Genomic DNA, 12,952 nt, shown 5'->3' with positions numbered 1-12,952 from the left:
GCCATAGAAAGCCTATTATTTTTTTTGCTTGATTTTGGTTCCAAAATCTACCTGAAAAAATCACTACATCAATCATTAGGAGAACAATATTGGCCTCTGGGCTTGTGTGCCACTCCTGACTCCTGTGTGCGTCATCTCTCACTCAGTGGGCCATAGAAAGCCTATTTTTTGTTTTATTTGTTTTCTAAATTCTCCCTGAAAAAATCATTTTATTTTATTTGGTTTCTAAATTCTTCCTGAAAAAATCATTTTTTTTTATTATTTTTTTTTCTAAAGTCTCCCTGAAAAAAAAAAAATAATAAAATCAGTGGGAGATTAATATTGCCCTTTCTGCTTGTGTGCCAGTCTTGACTCCTGGGTGTGCCATCTCTCTCTCTCTCTCTCCAATTGTGGGCCATAGAAAGCCTATTATTTTTTTAGCTTGATTTGGGTTCCAAAATCTACCTGAAAAAATCACTACATCAATCATTGGGAGAACAATATTGGCCTCTGGGCTTGTGTGCCACTCCTGACTCCTGTGTGCGTCATCTCTCACTCAGTGGGCCATAGAAAGCCTATTTTTTGTTTTATTTGTTTTCTAAATTCTCCCTGAAAAAATCATTTTGTTTTATTTGGTTTCTAAATTCTTCCTGAAAAAATCATTTTTTTTTATTATTTTTTTTTTCTAAAGTCTCCCTGAAAAAAAAAAAAATGAAATCAGTGGGAGATTAATATTGCCCTTTCTGCTTGTGTGCCAGTCTTGACTCCTGGGTGTGCCATCTCTCTCTCTCTCTCCAATTGTGGGCCATAGAAAGCCTATTATTTTTTTAGCTTGATTTGGGTTCCAAAATCTACCTGAAAAAATCACTACATCAATCATTGGGAGAACAATATTGGCCTCTGGGCTTGTGTGCCACTCCTGACTCCTGTGTGCGTCATCTCTCACTCAGTGGGCCATAGAAAGCCTATTTTTTGTTTTATTTGTTTTCTAAATTCTCCCTGAAAAAATCATTTTGTTTTATTTGGTTTCTAAATTCTTCCTGAAAAAATCATTTTTTTTTATTATTTTTTTTTTCTAAAGTCTCCCTGAAAAAAAAAAAAATGAAATCAGTGGGAGATTAATATTGCCCTTTCTGCTTGTGTGCCAGTCTTGACTCCTGGGTGTGCCATCTCTCTCTCTCTCTCCAATTGTGGGCCATAGAAAGCCTATTATTTTTTTAGCTTGATTTGGGTTCCAAAATCTACCTAAAAAAAATCACTACATCAATCATTGGGAGATAAATATTGGCTTCTGGGCTTGTGTGCCACTCCTGACTCCTGTGTGCGTCATCTCTCACTCAGTGGGCCATAGAAAGCCTATTTTTTGTTTTATTTGTTTTCTAAATTCTCCCTGAAAAAATCATTTTATTTTATTTGGTTTCTAAATTCTTCCTGAAAAAATCATTTTTTTTTATTATTTTTTTTTTCTAAAGTCTCCCTGAAAAAAAAAAAAATAATAAAATCAGTGGGAGATTAATATTGCCCTTTCTGCTTGTGTGCCAGTCTTGACTCCTGGGTGTGCCATCTCTCTCTCTCTCTCCAATTGTGGGCCATAGAAAGCCTATTATTTTTTTAGCTTGATTTGGGTTCCAAAATCTACCTGAAAAAATCACTACATCAATCATTGGGAGAACAATATTGGCCTCTGGGCTTGTGTGCCACTCCTGACTCCTGTGTGCGTCATCTCTCACTCAGTGGGCCATAGAAAGCCTATTTTTTGTTTTATTTGTTTTCTAAATTCTCCCTGAAAAAATCATTTTATTTTATTTGGTTTCTAAATTCTTCCTGTAAAAATCATTTTTTTTATTTTGTTTCTAATGTCTCCCTGAAAAAAAAAAAAAAAACAGTGGGAGATTAATATTTACATTTGTGCTTCAGTGACAGTCCTGCGTGTGTGGCATCTCTCTCATTTGGTGCCACCAAAAACAGAGTGTGTAACATTGTGCCTGATTTTCGTTGTGGTCTCACCCACCTGTAAAGGGGTAGCTAAATCATACTGAAGTTATAGCTCACCGTGTAAGTTGTGTGACAGCAACAAATACCGTTAGTTTGGTTACGTTTTTAAAACAATGAGGAAGTCTGGTGGAAGAGGTCGTGGCCGGGGGCGTTCATTGTCAGCTGGTAATGAGGGTAGTGGTAGTGGTGGAGAATCAGGTGGTCGTGGGAAAAAAAATATTGCACCTAAGTCTGGAGCTGTGGAGCCAGGTTCGTCGTCTGGCTACACAAGGCCTCGAACGCTCCCTTTTCTGGGAGTAGGAAAACTGCTTTTAAAGCCGGAGCAGCAAGAGCAAGTTTTGGCTTATCTTGCTGACTCAGCCTCTAGCTCTTTTGCCTCCTCTCGTGAAACTGGTAAATGTAAAAGCAGCACGTCGTTAGTGGATGTTCACGGTCAGGGACAAGTCGCTTCCTTGTCCTCTTCAGCAAAAACAACAACAGAGAAGAATGCAGCAGGCGACACAACGGGTTACTCCATGGAGCTCTTTACACATACCGTCCCTGGCTTAGAAAGTGAAGCAGTTAACAGTCCATGCACATTACAAGTTGAATCTGACATGGAGTGCACTGATGCACAGCCACAGCCAGACTACTATGCTGGTCCTTTGACTCAGACCACAACATTGCCCTCGCAGGGTAATGATCAAGAATCAGACCCTGATGAGACTATGTTGCCCCATCACGAACGCTATACCACCGACTGACACGGTGACACAGACGAAGTTGCACACGAGCTACAAGAAGAGGTAATAGATGACCCAGTTCTTGACCCCGATTGGCAGCCATTGGGGGAACAGGGTGCAGGCGGCAGCAGTTCTGAAGCGGAGGAGGAGGGGCCGCAGCAGGCATCAACATCGCAACAGGTTCCATCTGCCGGGCCCGTATCTTGCCCAAAACGCGTGGCAAAGCCAAAACCTGTTGGAGGACAGCGTGGCCATCCGGTTAAAGCTCAGTCTGCAATGCCTGAAAAGGTGTCCGATGCTAGAAAGAGTGCAGTCTGGCATTTTTTTAAACAACATCCAATTGATCAGCGCAAAGTCATCTGTCAAAAATGTTCAAATACCTTAAGCAGAGGGCAGAATATGAAAAGTCTCAATACAAGTTGCATGCATAGACATTTAACCACCATGCATTTGCAAGCTTGGACTAACTACCAAACGTCCCTTAAGGTTGTAGCACCCTCGGCCAATGAAGCTAGTCATCAACGCAACATCCCTTCCAGCAGTGTAGGGCCACCATTTTCCGCACCACCTGCAGTATCTGTGCAGGTTTCTTTGCCAGGCCAAAGCAGTCAGGGTCAGGGAATCACCAGTTTCGTAGTAGGAAACACTGCATCTAGGGCACCGGCGGCAACAATACCATCTCCCACCGTCTCTCAGTCTGCCATGTCCACCGGCACCCCCGCTAGTTCCACGATCTCCAGCTCTCCAGTCCAGCTCACCCTACATGAGACTATGGTTAGAAAAAGGAAGTACTTAGCCTCGCATCCACGTACACAGGGTTTGAACGCCCACATAGCTAGACTAATCTCGTTAGAGATGATGCCCAACCGGTTAGTTGAAAGCAAAGCTTTCAAAGCCCTGATTGACTACGCTGTACCACGCTACGAGCTACCCAGTCGACACTTTTTTTCCAGAAAAGCCATCCCAGCCCTCCACCAGCATGTTAAAGAGCGCATCGTCCATGTACTCAGGCAATCTGTGAGCACAAAGGTGCACCTGACAACAGATGCATGGACCAGTAGGCACGGCCAGGGACGTTACGTGTCCATCACGGCACACTGTGTGAATGTTGTGGATGCAGGGTCCACAGGGGACAGCAAGTTTGGGACAGTTCTGCCTAGCCCACGGTCTAGGAAACAGTTGGCTGTAGCCGTTCGCACCCCCTCCTCCTCCTCCTCGTCCTCCTGCAGAAGCGAGAGCTCGTCCACAGACAGCAGTCGCACAACTACTCCATCCGCAGCTGCCACTGTTGCACACCAGGTCTCCCATTATGGGGCAGCTACTGGCAAACGTCAGCAGGCTGTATTGGCTATGAAGTGTTTGGGCGACAACAGACACACCGCGGAAGTTCTGTCCGAGTTCTTGCAGAAAGAAACGCAGTCGTGGCTGGGCACTGTAGATCTTGAGGCAGGCAAGGTAGTGAGTGATAACGGAAGGAATTTCATGGCTGCCATCTCCCTTTCCCAACTGAAACACATTCCTTGCCTGGCTCACACCTTAAACCAGGTGGTGCAGTGCTTCCTGAAAAGTTATCCGGGGTTATCCGACCTGCTCCTAAAAGTGCGTGGACTTTGCTCACATATCCGCCGTTCGCCTGTACACTCCAGCCGTATGCAGACCTATCAGCGTTCTTTGAACCTTCCCCAGCATCGCCTAATCATAGACGTTGCAACAAGGTGGAACTCAACACTGCACATGCTTCAGAGACTGTGCGAACAGAGGCGGGCTGTTATGTTTTTGTGGGAGGATACACATACACGGGCAGGCAGTAGGATGGCAGACATGGAGTTGTCAGGTGTGCAGTGGTCGAAGATTCAAGACATGTGTCAAGTCCTTCAGTGTTTTGAGGAATGCACACGGCTGGTTAGTGCAGACAACGCCATAATAAGCATAAGCATCCCCCCTAATGCGTCTGCTGATGCAAAGTTAGACGCACATAAAGGATCAGGCGTCTGCAGCTGAGGAAGAGGAAAGCCTTGATGACAGTCAGCCATTGTCTGGCCAGGGCAGTGTACAGGACGAGGTAGCGGGCGAAGAGGAGGAGGAGGACGAGGAGGATGATGGGGATGATTATATTTTTAATGAGGAAGCTTTTCCGGGGCCACTGGAAATTGTTGGCGCGGCAAGGCCGGGTTCTGGTTTTTTGAGGGACACAAGTGACGTGGATTTGCCTGAAACTGCCCCTCAACCAAGCACAACCGCAGATTTGAGAACTGGAACTTTGGCCCACATGGCGGATTATGCCTTACGTATCCTCAAAAGGGACACACGCATTACTAAAATGATGAACGATGACGATTACTGGTTGGCCTGCCTCCTTGATCCTCGCTATAAAGGCAAATTGCAAAATATAATGCCACATGAGAACTTGGAACTAATATTAGCAACCAAACAATCAACTCTTGTTGACCGTTTGCTTCTGACATTCCCTGCACACAGCGCCCGTGATCGTTCTCACACGAGCTGCAGGGGCCAGCAGACCAGAGGTGTTAGAGGGGCAGAAATCAGAAGTGGCGTTGGCCAGAGGGGTTTTCTGACCAGGTTGTGGACTGATTTTGCTATGACCGCAGACAGGACAGGTACTGCAGCATCAATTCAAAGTGACAGGAGACAACATTTGTCCAGTATGGTTACAAACTATTTTTCATCCCTTATCGACGTTCTCCCTCAACCGTCATTCCCATTTGATTACTGGGCATCCAAATTAGACACCTGGCCAGAATTGGCAGAATATGCATTGCAGGAGCTTGCTTGCACTGCAGCTAGTGTCCTATCAGAAAGAGTATTCAGTGCTGCAGGTTCAATACTAACAGAAAAAAGGACTCGTCTGGCTACCCAAAATGTAGATGATCTAACCTTCATTAAAATGAACCACAACTGGATTTCGAAATCTTTTGCCCCACCTTGCCCGGCTGACACCTAGCTTTCCTATGAAAAGGTCTTGCCTGTGGACTATTCTGAATGACTTTTCCAATCTCGTAATTTTCTGCACCTGATTGTCCAGCATACGACATGTTTACACCTCACTAAATGGCCAAAGTCCCCACACGGGGCCGTGGTATCGCCACTTGGCTCCAGCACCCGTGAGAGTGCTGTTTGTCTGAAGAGGTGGGTGTGCCCGCTTTTGGTCGACGGCACTGCCACTGGGTCCCTCATAGTACAATAAAGTGTCTCTGGTGGTGGTGGTGCGCACCCAACGTCAGACACACCGTTGTAATATGAGGGGCCCTGGGCCTGTACCGCCGGCCACAAGACAGTTCCCCCCCCCCAGCTCAAACAGTGCTCTACCACTTGCAAAATTATCTCTCACAGCTCCACCAATGTTTAGTCTATGCGCTGACATCCTTCAATGCCTGGCACTGACAATACCATTGTATTGACATTTTTGTTATGTTAGGCCTTCGAAGCCTGTCTGCGGTCCCTCCTTCCACTAGGCCTCCACTGACCATTGTACTGCTGCCCGTGTACCCCTGGAACCAATTTTAAATTGCCAACAGCCCTATTTTTTTATGTTAGGCCTTCGAAGCCTGTCTGCGGTCCCTCCTTCCACTAGGCCTCCACTGACCATTGTACTGCTGCCCTTGTACCACTGGAACCAATTTTAAATTGCCAACAGCCCTATTTTTTTATGTTAGGCCTTCGAAGCCTGTCTGCGGTCCCTCCTTCCACTAGGCCTCCACTGACCACACCACTGCTGCCCGTGTACCCACGGAACCAATTTAAAATTGCCTACAGCCATGTGTTATTATGTTAGGCCTTTGATGCCTGTCTGCGGTCACTCCTTCCACTAGGCCTCCACTGACCACACCACTGCTGCCCGTGTACCCCTGGAACCAATTTAAAATTGCCTACAGCCAGCCCAATTTTTTTATTTTAGGCCTTCGATGCCTGTCTGCGGTCCGTTCTTTCTACTACTACTACACTGACCAGGCCACTGCTGCCCGTGTTCCCCTGGAACAAATTTAAAATTGCCTACAGCCATGTGTTATTATGTTAGGCCTTCGATGCCTGTTTGCGGTCACTCCTTCCACTAGGCCTCCACTGACCACACCACTGCTGCCCGTGTACCCACGGAACCAATTTTAAATTGCCTACAGCCATGTGTTATTATGTTAGGCCTTCGATGCCTGTTTGCGGTCACTCCTTCCACTAGGCCTCCACTGACCACACCACTGCTGCCCGTATACCCCTGGAACCAATTTTAAATTGCCTACAGCCATGTGTTATTATGTTAGGCCTTCGATGCCTGTTTGCGGTCATTCCTTCCACTAGGCCTCCACTGACCACACCACTGCTGCCCGTGTACCCCTGGAACCAATTTTAAATTGCCTACAGCCATGTGTTATTATGTTAGGCCTTCGATGCCTGTCTGCGGTCACTCCTTCCACTAGGCCTCCACTGACCACACCACTGCTGCCCGTGTACCCCTGGAACCAATTTTAAATTGCCTACAGCCATGTGTTATTATTTTAGGCCTTCGATGCCTGTTTGCGGTCACTCCTTCCACTAGGCCTCCACTGACCACACCACTGCTGCCCGTGTACCCACGGAACCAATTTAAAATTGCCTACAGCCATGTGTTATTATGTTAGGCCTTCGATGCCTGTCTGCGGTCACTCCTTCCACTAGGCCTCCACTGACCACACCACTGCTGCCCGTGTACCCCTGGAACCAATTTAAAATTGCCTACAGCCAGCCCAATTTTTTTATTTTAGGCCTTCGATGCCTGTCTGCGGTCCGTTCTTTCTACTACTACTACACTGACCAGGCCACTGCTGCCCGTGTTCCCCTGAAACAAATTTAAAATTGCCTACAGCCATGTGTTATTATGTTAGGCCTTCGATGCCTGTTTGCGGTCACTCCTTCCACTAGGCCTCCACTGACCACACAACTGCTGCCCGTGTACCCACGGAACCAATTTTAAATTGCCTACAGCCATGTGTTATTATGTTAGGCCTTCGATGCCTGTTTGCAGTCACTCCTTCCACTAGGCCTCCACTGACCACACCACTGCTGCCCGTGTACCCCTGGAACCAATTTTAAATTGCCTACAGCCATGTGTTATTATGTTAGGCCTTCGATGCCTGTTTGCGGTCATTCCTTCCACTAGGCCTCCACTGACCACACCACTGCTGCCCGTGTACCCCTGGAACCAATTTTAAATTGCCTACAGCCATGTGTTATTATGCTAGGCCTTCGATGCCTGTCTGCGGTCACTCCTTCCACTAGGCCTCCACTGACCACACCACTGCTGCCCGTGTACCCCTGGAACCAATTTAAAATTGCCTACAGCCAGCCCAATTTTTTTATTTTAGGCCTTCGATGCCTGTCTGCGGTCCGTTCTTTCTACTACTACTACACTGACCAGGCCACTGCTGCCCGTGTTCCCCTGGAACAAATTTAAAATTGCCTACAGCCATGTGTTATTAAGTTAGGCCTTCGATGCCTGTTTGCGGTCACTCCTTCCACTAGGCCTCCACTGACCACACCACTGCTGCCCGTGTACCCACGGAACCAATTTTAAATTGCCTACAGCCATGTGTTATTATGTTAGGCCTTCGATGCCTGTTTGCGGTCACTCCTTCCACTAGGCCTCCACTGACCACACCACTGCTGCCCGTGTACCCCTGGAACCAATTTTAAATTGCCTACAGCCATGTGTTATTATGTTAGGCCTTCGATGCCTGTTTGCGGTCACTCCTTCCACTATGCCTCCACTGACCACACCACTGCTGCCCGTGTACCCACGGAACCAATTTAAAATTGCCTACAGCCATGTGTTATTATGTTAGGCCTTCGATGCCTGTCTGCGGTCACTCCTTCCACTAGGCCTCCACTGACCACACCACTGCTGCCCGTGTACCCCTGGAACCAATTTAAAATTGCCTACAGCCAGCCCAATTTTTTTATTTTAGGCCTTCGATGCCTGTCTGCGGTCCGTTCTTTCTACTACTACTACACTGACCAGGCCACTGCTGCCCGTGTTCCCCTGGAACAAATTTAAAATTGCCTACAGCCATGTGTTATTATGTTAGGCCTTCGATGCCTGTTTGCGGTCACTCCTTCCACTAGGCCTCCACTGACCACACCACTGCTGCCCGTGTACCCACGGAACCAATTTTAAATTGCCTACAGCCATGTGTTATTATATTAGGCCTTCGATGCCTGTTTGCGGTCACTCCTTCCACTAGGCCTCCACTGACCACACCACTGCTGCCCGTGTACCCCTGGAACCAATTTAAAATTGCCTACAGCCATGTGTTATTATGTTAGGCCTTCGATGCCTGTTTGCGGTCACTCCTTCCACTAGGCCTCCACTGACCACACCACTGCTGCCCGTGTACCCACGGAACCAATTTAAAATTGCCTACAGCCATGTGTTATTATGTTAGGCCTTCGATGCCTGTCTGCGGTCACTCCTTCCACTAGGCCTCCACTGACCACACCACTGCTGCCCGTGTACCCCTGGAACCAATTTAAAATTGCCTACAGCCAGCCCAATTTTTTTATTTTAGGCCTTCGATGCCTGTCTGCGGTCCGTTCTTTCTACTACTACTACACTGACCAGGCCACTGCTGCCCGTGTTCCCCTGGAACCAATTTAAAATTGCCAACAGCCATGTGTTATTATGTTAGGCCTTCGATGCCTGTCTGCGGTCACTCCTTCCACTAGGCCTCCACTGACCACACCACTGCTGCCCATGTACCCCTGGAACCAATTTAAAATTGCCTACAGCCATCTGTTATTATGTTAGGCCTTCGAAGCGTGTCTGCGGTCCTTCCTTCCAATAGTTCTCCACTGACCAGACCAATGCTGGCCGTGTACCCCTGGAACCCAGCTGAAAGTGCATGTAGCCTCCTTTTTTTCTTTGTTTTATATTTAGAAAGCCCAGATGAACTACGCTGTGCAACGGTTCAAGCTACCCAGTCGACATTTCTTTTGCGAGAAAAGCCATCCCAGCCCTCCACCGGCATGAAAAAGTCTGCATTGTCATAGCACTCAGGCAATCAAACAGTAGAAAGGTGCACCTGACAAGAGACGCATGGACCAGTAGGCATGTCCACAAAAAGTTACGTGTCCATTACGGTGCACTGGGTTAATGTGTTGGATGCATGGTCCACAGGGGACAGCCTACAAAGTCTGTCTGCAGTCCCTAATTCCAATTTTCCTCCGCTGACCACGCCACTGCTGCCCGTGTACCCCTGGAACCAATTTTACAGTGTCTACAGCCTAATTTTGTTATGTCAGGCCTACTACGCCTGTCTGCGGTCCCTCCTTCCAATACTCGTCCACTGACCACACCACTGCTGCCCGTGGACCCCTGGAACCTATTTTTAATTGCATAGAGCATCCTTTTTTTAATAGTGGGCGTACAAAGTCTGTCTGCGGTCCACTATTGAAATTGTCCTCCACTGCCCAGAGCACTGCTGCTTGTGTACCCCTGTAACTTTTTTAAGCTGCAGTGAGCCACATTTTTGGTTTAAGTCCTACTACCTGTGTCTGTCTGCGCCACTCAATTCAGCTGTGTTCCTTTGAAAAAAGCTGAGCGTCAATAGTCTTGTTTTCAGCCTCTAGGAATTTTAAAACTGCATTGGGGGTACAACTTTGGTAGGGCCTACTAACAGTGTCTGCCTCCCCAAGGTGTGCCCCAGGTTTCCTCGCCATTGCTTTGATCTTAATGCTCTCGTTTAGTAGTTGTTGGAAACTACACTGCATTAGGCCTACAAATTGGGTATGGGGTGTAGAGAGATGGTGTGTTCCACTCCAAGGTGTTCCCCAGGTTTCCTCTCCATTGCTTCGATCTTCATGCTCTCGTTTAGTAGTTGTTGGAAACTACGCTGCATTAGGCCTACAAATTGGGTATGGGGTGTAGAGAGATGGTGTGTTCCACTCCAAGGTGTTCTCCAGTCTGCCTTTCCTGAGCTTCGATCTTCCGGCTCTCGTTTAGTAGTTGTTGGAAACTACGCTGCATTAGGCCTACAAATTGGGTATGGGGTGTAGAGAGATGGTGTGTTACACTCCAAGGTGTTCTCCAGGTTGCCTTTCCTGAGCTTCGATCTTCCGGCTCTCGTTTAGTAGTTCTTGGAAACTACACTGCATTAGGCCTACAAATTGGGTATGGGGTGTAGAGAGATGGTGTGTTCCACTCCAAGGTGTTCTCCAGGTTGCCTTTCCTGAGCTTCGATCTTCCGGCTCTCGTTTAGTAGTTGTTGGAAACTACACTGCATTAGGCCTACAAATTGGGTATGGGGTGTAGAGAGATGGTGTGTTCCACTCCAAGGTGTTCTCCAGATTGCCTTTCCTGGGCTTCGATCTTCCGGCTCTCGTTTAGTAGTTCTTGGAAACTACACTGCATTAGGCCTACAAATTGGGTATGGGGTGTAGAGAGATGGTGTGTTCCACTCCAAGGTGTTCTCCAGGTTGCCTTTCCTGAGCTTCGATCTTCCGGCTCTCGTTTAGTAGTTCTTGGAAACTACACTGCATTAGGCCTAAAAATTGGGTATGGGGTGTAGAGAGATGGTGTGTTCCACTCCAAGGTGTTCTCCAGGTTGCCTTTCCTGAGCTTCGATCTTCCGGCTCTCGTTTAGTAGTTGTTGGAAACTACACTGCATTAGGCCTACAAATTGGGTATGGGGTGTAGAGAGATGGTGTGTTCCACTCCAAGGTGTTCTCCAGGTTGCCTTTCCTGAGCTTCGATCTTCCGGCTCTCGTTTAGTAGTTGTTGGAAACTACGCTGCATTAGGCCTACAAATTGGGTATGGGGTGTAGAGAGATGGTGTGTTCCACTCCAAGGTGTTCCCCAGGTTTCCTCGCCAATGCTTCGATCTTCATGCTCTCGTTTAGTAGTTGTTGGAAACTACACTGCATTAGGCCTACAAATTGGGTATGGGGTGTAGAGAGATGGTGTGTTCCACTCCAAGGTGTTCTCCAGGTTGCCTTTCCTGAGCTTCCATCTTCAGGCTCTCATTAAATTGTGGTTAAATGGAACAACTGCATTTGGCGTACTAGTTGGTTTGGGGCCTACTATCGGTGTCTGCCACTCCTTGCTGTTCTCCTGGTTTCCTGTCCTGAAATTCCATTTTCAGGCTCTCGTTAAGTAGTTAATGTTAGACTGCATTTGGCCTACTAGTTGGGTTGGGGCCTACTATCGGTGTCTGCCACTCCTTGCTGTTCTCCTCCACTGAACAAAGCTGTGCCGCCTGTTTACTACGGTTGCCAATTTTGAACTGCATTTCGACTACTTACTGATTTGGGCCTACTCTCTGTGTCAGCCTCTCATTCCAGTTGTCCTCCACTGCAATGCCCCCTGGTTAGTCCTGTGTTACCAATTTTGAACTGCATTTAGCCAACTTTATTCTTTGGGCCTATATCTGTGTTTCCTCCTCATCCCGCCCATTGCCCAGCCAGTGATAGATGAGTCTGCTGGTACATTGACCCATAACGCAAAATTCCCCGTGCACGCTACACAGCAAGATTGTGACCCTGCTGAAAGTCAGGTTCCTCTTCCCGCATACCATACCACCTTACACGGGGACAAAGAGGAAGGTGCAGATGAAAGTGCAGGTTCCTTCATCAGGTGGGGGGAGGAATACTAGTTGGCGACGTCACTGGCACAGGGCCTCTCATAGTACGCAAAAGTGTTGCTGCCGGTGGGAGGCGCCCCCGCCGTGCAAACACACCGCTGTACTTTGAGGGGCCCTGTGCCAGTGCCAATGCCAACGAGTGGGCCCCCCCTGCTTGCTCAGGATCACAGCACTTGCAAAGTTGAAATACTTACCTCTCCCTGCTCCACTGCCGTGACGTGGTCCAGATTTACTGGGCCCACTGATTACCTGAACCAGCCCTACCCCCACAACTTTAGCCAAATGACCCCCAATTTATAATGCCTTCCAATTATTATAAGCTAAATTACGATTGACAAGCTTCTGTAACAAGAATGGATGTTTTTGCCATTAAAATGGGCAGTGTAGGTGTTTTCCTGGCCTCCACTCACTGCCGACTATGCTCCCCCATTGACTTGCATTGGGTTTCGTGTTTCGGGCGATACCCGACTTTTCGCCATAATCGGCCGATTCCACTCGACTCGACTTCTAAGATAGTCGGGTTTCGCGAAACACGACTCGACTCTAAAAAGGTCAAGGTCGCTCAACCCTAGCGTTGACTTCTATCTCATCTTTTCAGGTATTTCATCTAGAGGTCATATATATGGCATGCAT

This window comes from Ranitomeya imitator, chromosome 1, assembly GCF_032444005.1.
Source record: "Ranitomeya imitator isolate aRanImi1 chromosome 1, aRanImi1.pri, whole genome shotgun sequence".
NCBI classification, from domain to species: domain Eukaryota; kingdom Metazoa; phylum Chordata; class Amphibia; order Anura; family Dendrobatidae; genus Ranitomeya; species Ranitomeya imitator.
The sequence above is the reverse complement of the archived record's forward strand: the minus strand, read 5'-3'. Positions refer to the sequence as shown.